Source organism: Styela clava, chromosome 5 (genome assembly GCF_964204865.1).
Source record: "Styela clava chromosome 5, kaStyClav1.hap1.2, whole genome shotgun sequence".
Classification (NCBI taxonomy): Eukaryota; Metazoa; Chordata; class Ascidiacea; order Stolidobranchia; family Styelidae; genus Styela; species Styela clava.
Window position 1 is genome coordinate 3631014 of NC_135254.1, and position 16836 is coordinate 3647849.

The window sequence follows — 16836 nt, forward strand, 5'->3', positions numbered from 1 at the left end:
TGAAGCAATTGGTAATTGTTATTTGTATACTATACAGCGCATTATGACAGTCGATTTGGCATAAACTGACACGCATCGACCGCATTTTGCCATCCCTAATCTGCCACCACGCTTCGACCGCATTTTGCCATCCCTAATCTGCCACCATTCGACCGTATTTCGCCATCCCTAATCTGCCACGCTTCGACCGCATTTTGCCATCCCCAATTTGGCTTTTCGTCCCTATTTCGCCATCCCTAATCTGCCACCTTTCGACCGTATTTCGCCATCCCTATTTTGCCATCCCCAATATGACTTTTATGCTACCAACCCTCCTCGCTAAATCGGCGAACTCGTTCAAAAACATCTCTAGGTATCTCTATCGCCCCTGATGGTGATACCGTCGCCATAAGAATCGTCAGTGATCACCTGAGTTCTGAATACGGTTAAATGGTTTGTAGTAGATTCTATTTTCTACCTTTATTCCTTATCAGCTTAAAAGGCAATGAAAGTATTTAAACCGTGCCCGAACGCACAGGGTTACCAGGTCGTGGAGTAGTAGTCCGGTGGTTGACTACTCCTATACCTTACGTCAGGGGTCTCCAACTCAAAACATGTCGCGGGCCACTTTTTGAAAATTATTGACCACGCGGGCCGCAAACCAATAAATTAGGTACAGAAATGGGTATCTGAATGTATTGTGTTGAAAGTACACTTGAATCTTACAGCAAACGAGACATAAAACATATATATATTCATTCACTTGTGCTGGTTATTTGGTCTCGATGTTTGGCCTTATTTTGCGTTGGTTTGCTAGTCTCAAGAAAACATGCAAATGCTCGTCCATTAGTCGTGTGCGGAGGGCTGACTTGCTAACTTTCATAGTCTAAAAACACTGCTCGCAAATATAAGAACTTGCAAAAATCGCAGGTATGCAAAGTGAATGTGCAATTAGCTTTGCAAACCTTTCTTTGGGCACAATGGACTGACCGAAACTCTTTTATTTCGTCACAATGAACATGCGAAATTATCGCATTTATAATTGCAATATAACAATACAAGAGAGCTACGATATCCACAGAACGTTTAATGACGTCATAGCAAACAAAAACAAATCTTACAGAACTAACAGATATTTATTTAATATTTAAAATGAATAAAAGTGATAGCCTACTGGGGAATAATTTTATCTTCAACCACTGAAAATTTCAAAGCAACTGGTCCAGTATTCGAAGAGAAAAGCGATTTCTCCAAAACGTGTCAAAGAACAAGGACACTAAGAACAACAACAACAACATAATATTGAAACGATCGCTATGTCCACTACGTGTCCAATAATAAAACATGAACGTGGACAACAGGGGGGAATTTTGCTTCACTTTTTATAGTTTGTCGGATCGGACTCTTGATGATAAATGACACGATAAAACCTAGTAAAAATTGACATCGTACTAATTTAGTTTTTTGTGAAAAATATCAACCATGACGCGGGCCGCAAAACATTGGCTGGCGGGCCGCATGCGCCCGCGGGCCGCGTGTTGGAGACCCCTGCCCTACGTGGATTACTATCCGGGAGACGTTGTTCGGCACATGGTTATTGGCTTATTTGTCGTCCTTTCGGGTTTTTTAACTTGGGATAATTATGGAAATCCCCTTTCAAAGTGAATTTCATTCAGCGGAGACACGAGTCAGATATCACTTTCCATGGTCGTCGGTGTTGACCGCCACCCTGTGACTTTATTGTATCATAAATTTGCTTGCATGTGAATGGTTGAAAGCACGTCATTTTTTATAATTTGATATTGACATTGAAACACGATATGTATTGAGATTTGAGAAGACGGGTTAAAGCCTTTTTATACAATCCATAATTTGAAAACTACAGATAAATAATCTCAGGTTTTGAGTTGTAATGACGCAATAATATGCATGAATAAATTTGAAATGCGCAAGACTTCTACGCAAAAAATGTCCTTGGTCGTTAGCAACAGGTTTGACAAAAAAATGGAATGGCGCATTTGTACTCTGTATATCTTTATAGAAAGTACAATTTTAATATTATTAAAATGGGTATGAATGTCGGTAAGACGGTTTAGTCATTCGGCAAACCACTGCGTTTTGTTAGGATAAGTATCGTGCTACAACGAACTTCTGCATTGTAGTTTATGGTACCGTACGACAACAAAAGTCTGTTCCCTAACTTCTGAACTTAAAACCAAGCTACGATTTCTGAATGTTACGAATTATTGAAAGCAAAAGACATTTACTTGTTAAGTTAGATTCGATGACTTGAAGTGGTTGTTTCTAAATTTGCATATGCACATTTGTATTTAAATTTTTTTAATTATGCATTACAGAAATTGTTTTGAGTCAATCAATCAATCATCATTTATTCGTCAACACAATTTAAACATGGTATGATATATAAAAAAAATAATTACAAATACAAGTGGAAACTAACTTAAATTGTGTGACAGGAGTCGCGAGGGACCTCAAGAGGTCTTCAGGCAGCGACACCTAAAACGCTTGTTGATTCAGGTTAATAGCTTAAAAAGTTAATGAAACACCAAAACATTTCAAAATAAATATTTTGAAGAAAAAAAGAACATTTTCAAAAAACAAAAAATACCAAATATCCATCATAAGTATTTAAAATAAAAAAAAAACATAACATCCTGGTTACGAGCATGTTTTTTTATTATTTAAATCAGTGACCAAATTCATAAAAGATGAAATGCACTGTATGAATTAAACGGTTGCACGAAAAGACATAAAATATGTTATATATCGATGTGGAGTAAAAAAAATATAACGATTAACTATAACTCCCTTTAGACTGAATCTTTCAGTATCCCCTGACATGATGTACGCAAGTTGGTATGCTTATTTTATTTTTTCTGGGATGGGCTAATTTTTTCACTTGTTAAACATGACTTGCATATGTTTCATATATGGGTTGTTATATTTTATAATGTATTGTCAAACTGTCTGCCAATCAAGCTTATTTAATTGACTTTGTACTGCCAGATGTTATTTGTTTTGTTCCTTTAAAAAACGTGACACGAAGCATTCCCTGTTTATGCTCGGTACTTCAAAAAGAAAACAAAACGACTACCCCGGGATAAAGTGATTGATTTATGACCATTTTGCCAATACAGGGGGAAAACACACTAGATTGAAAACACAGCTGTTATTAATTCGTAGACGTATAGGCAGCGCAGTACTTATCAAAGTTATTACACCATATTCACAGGTTATTTTAGCGTTCCAGTTAATGGGTTGGTCAAAATGATTGAAATTATTGTTATATTGTTAAGAATTAATACTGTGCGTATTATTCTAACTGAAGCGAACATACCTGGATTTAATGATATAAAATTATTGATACATATTAGTGCCTTACTGACCAACAGAGAAGCAATTTTTCAGCCCCATCTTATTTGAGAGCTATATGGAAAAACCCTATTTTTCAGTGCTAAAAATAGGCTTCGACTTATTTGATGGTTAGACTTGTTCGCCGGGAAATACGGTAACTCGCGGTATCAGTCTTAGCCATGAAAAAAGCTGGAGGACATTAATGTATGAAAGTATTCCACAGTGTATAAAACAGTGTTCCCTTAAGTGAAAAGCGAGGTACAAATAAATTACTCTTTGTCGAGGAACGAGTGTTGTGGTCATGTACTGAGCTAAGTGTCACAAAGTTATGCTCAAAAGCTGCTGGTAATTGATTGTTTTGGAATTGATGCCTAATCTTAGCAATTTCTAGCTTATGGATATCAAGTAATTTTAACACTATATGATTGTGGTATAGAATGTTTAAGTTAGAACGTAAAGGTGCCCGGGAAAGAATTCTAATAGCTCTATTTTGCAGAATTTCTAAGTTGCGCAAATTTTTTCGAGATGTAGAACCCCATGCAGCAATAGCATACTGAATGTGGGACTGAAAAAGCGCGAAGTAGATGGTCCTCAGAGTATAATCCTGTAAATAATATCTGAGCTTACCCAGAATCCCTACAGTCCTTGATAGTTTCTTATGCAATTCATAGGTGTGCGTGTTCCACTTTAATTGGTGGTCAATATTGAGTCCAAGATATTTAAAAGAATCGACTACTTCTAATTTGTTACCCTTAATTTCAACTGAGAGTTTTGGGTATTTGATGCGAGAGTTTGGGCTGAATACCATGATTTTAGACTTATCTATATTTACTGTTAGTTTGTTGCATAACATCCATTAATAAATTTTATTTATTTCAGTGTTCATATTAAGTTGAAGAGTGGCTGGGTCCTTTGCGTTGGCGAGCAAGCAAGCATCATCTGCAAACAATTTACTCAAGAGGTTCGAGCAGTTGGACAAGTCGTTTATGAAAAGGAGAAAAGCTAATGGGCCAACTACGGAACCCTGAACAATTCCGCAGTGGATGGGCAAAATTGGAGATCTGTGTGGGCCTACTTCAACAAATTGGTAACGACCCGTCAGGTAATTGGATAATAGTTTGCCTGCATTACCTCTAAAACCGTAATGTTTTAACTTATGGGTGAGAATAGTGTGGTCCACAGTGTCAAAAGCCTTTTTTAGATCTAAAAAGGCACAACAGACATAGTCGCCTTTGTCTATTTTATCATAGATAAATGAAGTCAAATCAAGTATGGCATGACTGGTTGAGTGTTTGGCCTGGAATCCGAATTGGCATTTGTTTATCAAATTAAATTTGGTACAATAACTCATCATTCTGGTATAAATCAACTTTTCCGCTATGATGCTAATTGAGGATAAAATGGAAATCGGTCTATAGTTCGAAGGGTTATTCTTTTTTTACCACATTTAAAAATTGGTATTACTCTAGCCATTTTCAATGAGGAAGGATATATGCCTAGACTAAACGATGAATTGAAAAAGTGACTTAGTACCGGTGATATAATATCGGCAACTATTGTTAGGAAATAGGAGGAAATACCATCGGGCTCAACAGCTTTACCCTTTTTCAGGTTCCTGATTACATAGAGAACTTCCGAAGGTGTTGTTAATTCAAGAAAGAAAGAGTTCTGCGAAGGTACACCTAGAAATTCGGTACATGGTTTTGAGCAACGTGCGATTTCATCTGCAAGTTTCTTCTCTATGGTTGAGAAGAATTTATTAAATTCGGTGGCCACTTGAACTGGATCAGAAACTGTGGTACCATTTTCTAGTATCAACTCTGAGATGGTGGTGTTATCTCTTGACTTAATTTTGATGATTTCATTGATGGTTTGCCATGTGCGTTTCACATCGCCTCTGTTGTTCACTAGAATATTATGGTAATACTGTTGTTTCGATTTTCTCTGCGAATGAGTTAGAATGTTTTTGTACTTTTTGTAGTGAAGACGCTGGGATGCATTTCCCTTCAGATACATTTGCTTGAACATATTATTTTTGTGTTTCATTGACTTATGGATTCCCCTGGTAATCCAGGGCTTAGAATACAATTTATTTTCTCTACGTGAAAGTGGGCGGAGTGGTGCATGTTTGTTAATTAACCACTTAAAATGGTTGAGAAAGAGATCGAATGAGCTATTAAAATTTTGTGCAGATAAAATTTCACCAATATAACGGTTGCACATCAACTCGACTTCTAATCTGAATGTGTCAGTAGAAAAATTGGCCATGTCACGTTTCATGCGTGTTTCTGTTTTAACTCTAGGACTGGATGAAGATAGTGTACACATAATAGGGAAATGATCAGTGAGATCACTAAGAATGATAAATGATGATGAACAAGATTTTATGGTGTTGTTGTAAATGTGATCTATTAAGGTGTGGGAGGATGAAGTTACTCGAGCGGGTCTGGTGATAATTGGAAATACAAAGTGGGACAAAAGCATATCTAGATAATTGGAAGTGGGAGTATCGTGGGTATCTAGGAGGTTGATATTGAGGTCACCTAGGATTATTTGCCCTCGCTAACTTGTCAAATAAAGAAGCCATGGCTTCAGTAAAAGATGGAATATTGCGATGCGGATGCTTATAAATTACCCCCATAACTAAGCTTTGGGCTTTTGAGTTTGGTTGAGAATACTTGAGTTCAATCCACATGTCCTCACAATTTTGAAAAGATAAGTTGAAAGTTTGAACAATTTGGTATTCTATGTTAGTTTTGATATAGATACCAACACCACCAGCTTGCGTTGGGGAGGGGGCATGGATAAAGACGTATCCAGGAATGTCCACATTGGTAACAGTGGACTGACTTTTGATTCTGGTTTCGCTCAGAGCGATAATTTGTGGCAGGGTACGGAAGTGAGAAATCAGTTCCATTAGATGATCAGCGTATTTACCCAGGGATCTAATATTAAGATGTAAGACAATGAGATCAGAGGGTAAAAAAGTGGACGTTTCTTTGTTTATAGAAGATATTTCTAGATATCGACACAGAACTGTAGGAACGTGAGGGTGGAAGCTTGTCGATTCCCATGAGCTAAGGTTAGAATTTAGTTCTTGGCCCAGTGGTATTGTTTAAACAGAATTTTTGCAAGAAAAATCTTAAGTATGAACACAAAAGCTGATGTGAAGAGGTAGATCAGGTAGCATAAGGGGCATATTGTGACAGAAGTCCCACTACAAGTATCATATGAACAGTTGTTAGAGAATCTTAGGTAATTCATTACAGAATGAAAGGGTGGCGTTTTTAAAAAAAATAAGAAAATTGTGACCAAGAGTAGACTTATCTTATTTTGTTCAAGTCCTCTTCATTAACAATAGGTAAAGTGTTGGTATCTTTATTCTTCCTCATCAAAACCTTGCCATTTGAAGTCCAAAGGAAGGCATATCCGCAACGTTTTTTGAGACGTTTCGCTTGATAGAAGAGGTTTTTATTTTTATCAGTCAGGTTCTCAACAATAAATACTTTGGCCATATTTCTTATCGATGTTGTGTTGGCCGCAGATTTAATTAGGTGGCGGTTTTTTAAGATTTTGGAGCGGATTTTTCGGTTGGTGAATTTTGCCACTATGGGCTTATGAATTTTAGAGTTGTGAGTTGGAGAGCGATGAGTTATAGAGATGTCGGAAGGTTTTATTTCGACATTTATCATTTTACCTATTTCCATGACAAGATTATCAGTGTCTTCATTAATGTTAGGAGCAATACCGTGGAATTCAAGGTTGTCTAATCTGGATCGACGTTCGTGCTCCTCTATTATTTCAGTGGCATAGAAAAGTTCTTCCTCAAGATCGTAGATAAGGTCTTCCAGATCCCGTATTCTTTTGCCATATTGGTTTAGGGATTCTTCTGTTACTTTTTGTTTGGATAAAATTTCATCATATTTATCTGATTGAAAGTTTTGAGAATCTTTAATGGATGCTATATCTTGTTTGATTTCTGTAAGAGATACCATTTGTTCTTCCATGCACTCTTTCAAACCAGGACTCAGGGGTAGATATTCTGAGGTGATATTTGCAGAGGTAAAATTTTCGGCAAGGCATGTTGCTATCAGAGATGGAAGTTGATTCATGATGTTAGTTTGAATTGCCTCCTGGAGTGCTATATGGAAATTTGTGTATCCCTCGAGATGTTGTGAAATGGGACCGATTGGTGATAAGCCAGGATCGGGTAGGCTCCTGCTTAAGCGTTGTTTGGGCTTCGGCTTGATGAAGCTACACTGTTGTTGTTGTTTGACATCTCGCTGTTGAAATTAGATGTTGAGTTTGACAGCGAATGTTGAAGGGTTAGACTATATCCAGCTATTTTAGGTTAGATTTAGAACCTGTAGATCTTAATCAAATAGCGAATGGCGTATCCAGTGCATTTTCATTGGTGCATTGTGCATTTCCAGTAGGATGATATGGAGTTGTTCGGCTTGCACTAACTCCACGAAAATGCAAAAAGGACTTGAATTCATGAGATGAGAAAGATCCTCCTCTGTCAGAATGCACAAAACTTGGAAAACCAAACAAGCTGAACAATCGAGATAAACACTCTAAAACCGTAGCGCTTTTCATGTCAGCACAGGCAAATGCAAATGGAAACCGACTCATTTCATCTATGATAACCAATAAATAAGGTCTGGGACCCTTCAATGGCCCTTTGAAGTCAACACTCAGCTCCCACGGCTGCATTGCCTTAATAAGAGGTTTCTCCTCAGGCTTGAAAAAGCAGGGCTTCATCTCAGAACAAATTCGACAGTTAGAACAAGTATTCCGTCCGTTCTTCCTAAAGAGAAAAAGGTAGATTTTGGCTTTTAATAAAATGATTCAGTCTGGTAACTCCAGGATGACCCAGCTCCTTGTGTATTTTATTAAATTTATCAATGTGGGACAAAGAAGCACAAAATTCTAGACAAAGTATCTGCAGCAGTATTTTCAGATCCTGGCTTGTGCTCAATCGTGTAGAAAAAGGAACCCAGTTCGAGTCGCCACAGCTGTAGTTTAGTATTCTTTATTTTGCTTCTTCTGGTAGGATCAAATATAAATGATATTGCTTTTTGATCTGTAAACAATCTGAAATGGCGTCCATGTAAGTAATGCCCCCATTTACGTGTCGCCTCTATTATTGCCATAGCTTCTTTCTCTATTGCTGGATACCGCTTTTCACTATTGCTCAGTGTACGAGATAAGAAAGAAACAGGACACCCATTCTGGGCCAACACAGCAGCAATAGCAACATCAGATGCATCAGTTTTAACTGTGAATGGTTCATCATCTGATATTGTTTTTAAACACGCATTAGCAAGGTCCTTACGCAAATTCAAGAATGCAGTTGTAGCTTCATCATTTAGTGGCAATTGGCAGTCTTTATTCGGTGGGGCAATTTTCCATGAATAGTCACGAATCCATTTGGCATAGTATGCGAAGAGTCCAACACATCGTTTTAATTCTTTGCTCGTTCTCGGAATGGGTAATTTCCATAATGGCTGTAATCTCTCTGGATCAGGCTTGATTTTGCCACAAGAAACTCTATATCCCACGTTTTGGCACTATTGAATGTAAAATTTTCCTTTATTGAAGCTTCTAAGAATGCATTTAAATTGATATCATGATCCCCCTCAGTCATTCCACAAATTGTTATGTTGTCTAGGTAAACGAAAACTCTCTTGAGATTATATTTCTGGATTAAAGCACTCATCGTCCTTTGGCAAGCTGAAACTCCATTTGTGACACCGAAAGGAACTCTACAAAACTGATATAGGTTACCATCAGCTTCAAATCCAGTGAATGGCCGGTCTTTTTTAGCCAGAAGTAACTGGTGATATGCGCTTTTTAGATCCAAAGTGCTAAATACCTTAAATTTAGAAATGTCGTTTACCATTTTGTCAATTCTTGGCAAAGGAAAGCCATCTAATAGTGTAAACTTGTCTATTGTCATGAAATAGTCAATCACCATCCTCTTTTGATGTCGGTCATTTTTAGTTACAAGTACTTGAGCTCGCCATGGCGTTTCAGCAGGTTCAATAACACCATCCTTCAAGAGTTTTTGCACTTCATTACGTATAAAAATTAAATCATCTTTTTTGTATTGACGTGATGGTGTTGCTATTGGTTTCCAGTCATCAGAGAGATGTCTAAACAAGCGAGGGCGTTCTATATTTGCAGCGGCTACATTGCAAGCAGTTTTATAATTATTTTCTCCATGAATACGAAGGTGTTCATTTCCACCCTTCATAACAAAAGTCACACTACTGTGCAACTTCATGAAATCTTGACCAAGAATTAAGTCTGAACAATACCACACTTCGTACGTTATGATTTAATTCTCTATTTCAAAACAACAACCCAGCATGCTAATACGCTGCACCGGGATCCCACCAGTACCATTTACCGGTCCTTTAAAGTTCAGCAGCGATAAAATAGATGCGAAAGAAGTTTGAATTAAACTTTCACTATCTAACTAAATTTTTATTTGTTGAAAAAGCAACTCACTTACCTGAGATGAAAAGAACAACTTCCATACCCTTTCGATCAACGTACGTAACTGCGGTTTCCCGAGTAGCACGGCGAAGCAACAGAGCAAGACCAGTGCAGCTCACTTCGGGATCTCCTCGACGAGGAGGTCTCATGTTCAGGACCGAGAGTATGGATTTGAATCGCACGCAAACCACTGAAGTGAAATAGTTCTCATATGTGGTCTGACCTCTTTAGAGACAGCTTTGCTTTTTTAGTTAAGTGATTTCTGAATAGGTCCCAGGCTAACATGGAGCGTTTCTTGAAAGCACTCACACTTTATTTATTCATTTGATTACGCCTTCCTCATACATCCTTTTTTTGGGTGCTGATGGATGACCACACCACAGGAAAATTTATCCTTCGGGGGTACAACTGCAGTGCAACTTAGCACTCCCTTAAAATGTTTTTTTTCATGCCCTGTTGTCCTGATAAGGGATGTTTTGTCACCCTTTAGAGGGAATGTTTTATTGCTTGGCTATAATAATCACGTTTGAACCTCACTACAAATCTTTAAACCCCATCCCAAATATCACGAAACCATTTTTAACTTATCTAACACTAAATCCAACCTTCTTACTCCTTATTATCAAAAAAATTTCCCTCACAAATAACAACAAAAATCTTTCCGACAATTTTCTTCTTACAACTTTTACTTGTTTTCTCAGGCAACTTCCGCACACGTGTGCTTTTCTTTTGACTATTTTCCTCGTGCACACCACATTTCAAACCCTACTGACTTGGACTATAATTTTTTGAGTGGTTGGCTTTTAGATGAAGCGGAATATCCTCATATGACCTTTCTTTTTATCACTTGTAGAAGTGAATGAATCTCAATACCAGCAACACCCGTTCCAGGAATCTTATCCATATATAATGGGTAAATTCCAGTTTATTTGAAGGCTAAATCCGAATTTTTTAGGGTACATATTTTATCGAAAAGTTTCATCTGGTAAAATCAACCCCTGGTTTGTTCTTTATAATAGTCCCTCGAGGGTTTTTAAAGTGCAGCTTATCCAAGCAGACAGTGTTTGGAGGTGGAGGCAAATACCTGGGTTTCACTACTCACCAACCAATTCTGCAATAACATAAATTCCTACGTAAATTGTTTCAATAATGTAACCGGGTGTCATCGCCGAAATGTGATCTTGGTTTATTTATTATACAACCAATTGTTCTTACTTCAATGTAAATGTTCCCAATTAGGTTTTTCAAAAACCTATATTTTGTGTATATCAAAGGAACAATCCTGTTTCAGAGAACACAAAAAAACGACCTAGAAAAATAATCGAGAAAATGTGTTTTAAACTTGCCGTGAATAGCGGTCAAAAATCGCAAATATATAATACAAAAGTGATTTTGTTTATTTATTATATGTCCCCCACATCTTTCGATATTTTCTGCATTCCGACAGTTGAGCCTGCTTTAGAAATTTTTTTGATAAGTATGTTTCTAAACTTGCTGTAAACGATGACCAAAAATTGCATATTTCATACCAAAACGGTTATTGTACAGAGGGGCGGGAATCCTTTTTGCTTATTTATAACGACAATATTTTTGTACACAAAAGACTGTACTGTAAATATTTTTCGCAAATTCATAGGACCTCGTCTAGTGCGGCGCACGGAATAGGAGAAGATAAACATGCGGGATGCTAACAATCTTTACATACCTGCACTCGATATAAAATTTCAACAATGATGAATTGATAGCCAATTTATAAATGCAGAATTCAGATACTTCTAAATCTTCAAGACAGTTTGTTTTGGCGGCTCTTCTTCTTTAAAAAGAGGAAAACTTTCTTGCTCATGGTACTCTGAAATATTTGTTTCCGAAGGTCAAACTCTTTACCAAAATTGTGATCTCTTGGCGTTTGCGAAAACAGTGGTGATGTTTCGCATCCTTCTGCATCTTCGCGTTGACGCTGTATTTGGAATACGGTAAAGATCGTCCTATGTGTATGACAAAAGAGCCTTGTACTGCATCGATATTATTACAGAATAAATCTGATACAACATTCTATTGATTTTGTCGCCTGCAAACATGTTTGATCAGCGTCACTATTATTCTCACTCCGAAAAAATACCAATATTTTTTCCGTTTTGAGCCGAGAGGTTCTACACTGTGAATGAAAAAGAAATCCCCACCAAAGTTTGTAAGGTAAACACCCAATAGCAGGAGATCATCACTGATATGGCTTCTATATAATTAGACACAAAAACAAACACAAAACATAAAAAAATAGAGCTGTGCTTGTCCTTTGCAGTAGAAAAGGTTATGTTATTTTGAAAAAATTCAATATAAAATATATAAGTGATTAAATCTTAAAAACATTGAAAAATATGGTAATACCTCATTTAATGCAAGCTAGTCTTTGTTCCGTAAGGAAGGCAATGTCAGAAGCCAGTAGATTTCTTCTGCATCCAAAACAAAAATTAATTTTGAAGGATATTGCCGTCATATAAACTAGTATAAATATTGAACATATTGAAACATTGAACATTCAATCGTAGTTGTTATACTGGGCATCCAAATTAGGCCTCTCCTGAATTTTTATTTTGTGAACAACAGAGACTAGCACATTTCATACACAGTCATATAACATTGTGACTTGTGATTTTTTTTTCAAATTTTGTAATAATGCGCACAATAATCCCACTATCTGCCCTACTAAAATCATCCAGAAGAGGTCGCTGCGCTACCCGCGAGGATAAAGGAGATGTCTGTTTGAAATTGTTTTTAACGAAGTAATGCTGTCGTGATGGTTATTTCGTGTGGCATGTCGTCACGCCGGACGAATGGCGGAGATTCGTCCGGCGTAGTGCCCCCATCCAGTGCGTTTACATGGCAACGATTATCGTGCCAAAACCGTATTTTGAGCGAATCGTGTTCATGTAAACACTTCGATCGCCAATCATGACTCAGCGTATTTGCATCGTGATATTCCAGCACGATTGCACAGGGTAGATTAGCAGGCACGATGCTTCCCTCGCACGCGCGAACAGGGACGCGCTGACGGTTTTACTTCGGCGTTTTCGAGGTCTCTTGCTCTGCGCTTCTGTGAACCTAGTGCAGTAATGCTTTCAGGGCGACAGCGTTGCAATTGCAAGCTAGTTTGAGCTGTTTGAAGTAATTATTAGTTGTAGATAAAATTCTTTACTTGCGGAATATGTTAAAATTCTTTTGGACCGACCAACAGCCTGTAATGCACAATGCATTACGGTCTGACGGTACCGGTAACTTGGTCTGAATATAAAATATTGAGTACGGTAAAGTCGCGGAATTCTAGTGCTACAAATGACTGATACATATGTAAGTGTAGAAGTTCCCCGGATTACGGTGTGTAATTTAGCAAAGGGTACAGTCAGATAGTAGGATGTTAAACACAAGTACAGCACTGATACGAGTCAGGAACTAGTGGACAAGAATAGGCCTATGGCCGTTTGGAGCTTTTCAACCCTACCCTAGTCTAGCAAAGCAAACGTCAAAACGTTGGGCATGTTATAGGCCTATTCATACACCAAAAATACGATACCGGTACTGTATCAGTTAAATCGATTATCGTTTTTTATTTCAAAAATTTTATTTCTTGACATAATGAATTGCATTCATAGCATTTAGCAATATTTAAACATTAGTTATCGCAGAAAAGTAGTAGTACAGTTTATGTTTGTGAGTGAAATGGAGACAATGCCAAGTCCGAAAGCTAAGTGGGAGGACAACGACACTGCTTAAAACACTGCTTGGTATTGTTCGAGAAATGAATCTGGTTGCTCTGCTTGACCGAGGGGAGTCTAGATCAGAAGTTTTGTACAAAGAAGTTGAGAAACAGTTGACAGCGAAGGGATACAGGAAAAGGTTTTGGAGTACAGTCGTTATGTTATACAGTTTCAGCATTTTGATTCATAAATTTTAGTGGTTTTCTGAATAGTTATCTCTACTCAATTTTTAGAAAATTGCAATTGATTTTCGTTGAAATATTATCAAATACAAACTATGTTAAATTCTTGACTAGCAGTATGTTTTCAGTTTTTCAATTGGCTGGTTACTAAAGCTTGATGTTTTTACATTTGTAGTTTCCAACAAATACGTTATAAAGTGAAGGCCGTATGGTCTACTTTCAACAAGATAATACGTCTGCGCTGTGTTGATGGGACGACTCACATAACATGTGATTATTACGATGAGCTTTGTTTTTCATTTGTTTATCATCTGCATAAGAAACTGAAACGATTAGCAGCTCTGTTGATCCAATGTTGTTGTTTCATTACATACATCGCACAGTAATAAAATCAAAACCATTGTGTTGTGGCATGGTCCTACTCCTATCAGAGTATATGGATAGCAAGCCTTTACGATATAAATAGATTTTCTCCACAAAAAAGCTTAATGAGGGGAAGGTTTTGTACATCAACTTAATGGAATGACTACAGAGATACATTTGGAATAAATCCTAGAACAGTTGTTCCAAGCCTCTGCACGCCTAATTTTGAACTCTTTAATGTGGTTTATATTCTATACAAACGAGCATCATGGTAAAATAAATAAAGTTCGTAACCAACGCAATAATCCCCGATTGCCTGGGAAACGTCGCTGTAGTGTAGTAAGTAAAGTGTTGAAAATCGCCAAGCGTTTGTAATTGATATGTACTGATATTTCGAAATATGCAAGATAAAAGATATGAAAAACTAACAGCGTATTTGCGAAATTTGTAACTTTGCTCTGTTTCATATAAACGAGAAAATTATCAAGACGTACAAGATCGTTGACTTGTAAACATTTTGAACAAAAATGGATTCATGTTCTGCAGTTGAACCGAATTTAAAAGCAGCCGCGGAGCATGAAACTGGCAATGGTATTTAACGCCAAGTACGATGCCACGATTTTAAACCGGATCGAAATTCAATGGTATCCATGTAAACACAAGACATATTTTGACGTTCGATTGTCCGAAATACGATGTGGGAACGTTTTTTGGTAAAACGATTATCGTGTCCATGTAAACGTAGTACATGTTCGCCATTTCGGTTCACATAATTTACAGGTACCCATTTCCGAGTTTCTCATAGCTACTTTAACGTTTGTGGTGTGTTTCATACAACTCTCGCGTTTTTTTTATCATTAAGAAAAAGACGGGTTTCTCGGTCCGTGACCAAAATATTTTTGTCATAAACTTGTCCTCAATCATCTCGTATAACCCAAATATGACATCTCTACCTATTACCGTTCTCGAGATACCATAAAAAATCACTGGACAACTCGCCCATTTTTATCATTTGGCAGACTATCCAAAAAAGATAAATACACGAGCATTTCAGATATTTCATGTTAAATCAATAGATTATATATACCAAAATAAAACGTAACCAGGAAAAAACTAAGTGTGATGACAACATAATAAATACACTTAATTAAACTTGTATACTATAACGAGGGAGGTCTTCGCCAACAACAGTGAGTGAACTTATGTAAACCTGGTATTGCATTCCGATATAATGTACATTATCCCCTTTATCTTTGTACCAATTAATACCCACAATGCTGCGTCAAAGACACCTTTAAGAATCGACTCATTTACAAGAAATTTTGCTTTCGATGAGCAATACTTAATAAATACTCATTATCGAAAACTTTTAGTCCCAAATTTCTGCTAATATAAGTCGTTTCAGCGTTATTCTTGCCCTCCAATGTAAACTGCAGGTGCAAGCTCATAAGCATCAGAGCTGCCGCTTGGGCAGTTTGTGCCATAACGGCCGTTGCACAAATTGTGCAAACAAACCTCAACGAAACTAACTCCCAACACTCTGAGTTGTTCTTGGGTTATACAAATGGGTTTTTTCACTTCTTGCCGTAATATTCCAACTGGCAAGTTTGAACATATTAAACTGTTTGTTTCTTCAGGTGCTGGTAGAATTGGTTGATCTGTACGGAGAACCGGGAGATAACCCCAGTACCGTAAGCAAATTGGTTTCACAATAGTACATGGTTTTCCGATTGACAACTTCTCCTCAAGCCGCAAAGTGACAGACTTGAGCGAAGTCTGTGCAACGAGACATGCGATTGTATGGCCAAATTTTATGTAAATTAAACGGTAACACTCTGTATCATCCCATTTCATGTTTGTTGACGCCACACAAAACTGTTCACTTTCCGGCTTACGACTTCTGGCAGGAACTGCTACATGGAGAATATCACCGACGATTTTGACATTGGGTTTCATCTCTTCTCCATCTAGCAAAGTTATATCGTCCAGGCAAACCTCTTCGTATTGACCACGCACTGTCTTCAGAACGTGCGCTAGCCCTTTATGATTCAATTCAGTTAATATGGCAGACATCTCTTTTTTACTTTATACCCTGTTATATAAAACAAATTTATTTTCATAGGATTTTAATGGTATTTTAACATGTGTTACCAAATGAATATTGTCATTGTTTTTTCTGCGTGATGTTTAGCTTACATACTTTGGTTGTTTGATATATACAACAATAGACCAAAAAGGTAATAAAAAACATTTGACCATTTTTATTAACATATAATGAAATTTAAGTTACGCTTAAAAAGCAATTCAATACATTATAGCGGTGTTAGCGTGTTAATTTATAATGCTTATATAAAGCAAACACGCAAATTATACAAGTTAACTGAAAATCCTATAAGAGTTCATCCAGCAAGAGATATGTTTCCGCGACCAGCTTCGCTATCCGAATGTCCTTCAGGAATGTCCGCAGCGCAACGTGCTTGACAATGACGTCATAGTTCTTGATCACCATATAGTGACAATTCACGAACACGACATTCAGATTGCCAACAAGACCTCTCAGAGGCCCGCAATATGCAAAAATCATTACTGAAAATAATTTGGAAGATTTAATATTTTATTTTAAATTGTACACAATACCAAATAAAACAATTGAAATGAAACATTGAAATGGAAATGTATAA

General features: G+C 37.2%; 2 protein-coding genes across 1 annotated transcript in view; both read right to left on the reverse strand.

Annotated features, from left to right (window-relative positions):
* LOC120332866 (FGFR1 oncogene partner 2 homolog) overlaps positions 1-16836 on the reverse strand; it is a 424145-nt gene that overhangs the window by 250218 nt on the left and 157091 nt on the right.
* LOC120329781 (FGFR1 oncogene partner 2 homolog) overlaps positions 1-16836 on the reverse strand; it is a 443159-nt gene that overhangs the window by 186771 nt on the left and 239552 nt on the right. The window lies entirely within an intron of this gene.